This window comes from Gavialis gangeticus, unplaced genomic scaffold (assembly GCF_001723915.1).
Source record: "Gavialis gangeticus isolate Ggan-Ray unplaced genomic scaffold, GavGan_comp1, whole genome shotgun sequence".
NCBI lineage: Eukaryota > Metazoa > Chordata > Crocodylia > Gavialidae > Gavialis > Gavialis gangeticus.
The window spans coordinates 95,835,872-95,836,463 of NW_017729031.1; positions in this window are offsets into that span (position 1 = coordinate 95,835,872).

Here is a 592-nt window from a genome sequence, read left to right on the forward strand (position 1 = left end):
CTCAGGGGTGTGGGGGGGGTTGCGGAGAGAGCAGGGGTCCCTGCTGGGGGGGAGGGGGGGAAGAGAGAGGGACATGTTGGAATTGAACCCAGGCCTTTGAGTCCCTGGCTCTCACCTCCCAGCCCCACTCCCTTCCCAGAGCTGCAGAGACCCCAGGCACCCGAGCTGCCCGCCCCCTGCTCTGACCATCTCTAAAGCCAAAAAGAGCCAGGCGTCCGGCCCCCCGGCCCCTGTTGGTTTAATCCTGCACCTCCTACTGCCCTCCCAGAGTATCCGGGCTCCCAGCCCCCCCAGCCCCCACTTCCTCTCCCAAAGCAGGGAGTGAACCCAGGCGTCCAGGGCCCCCATCACCTGTCAGGGGCTCGGTCTCGCTTAGGTTGGACCCCGGATGCCCCCCGCCTCTGTCTCAGCACCAGCCGCCCATCCCCTGCATCCAGCACCTCCTGGGGGCGCAGAGGCAGCAAGTGGGGGGACAGAGAACACAGGCATCCAGGCACCCAGCCCCCCCAGTCTGACCCCCCAGCCCCCGGGCCTCTGAGCTGGCCTGCAGACCTCATTGTGGGGGTACCCCGCAAGCAGCCCCAGCAGCTGC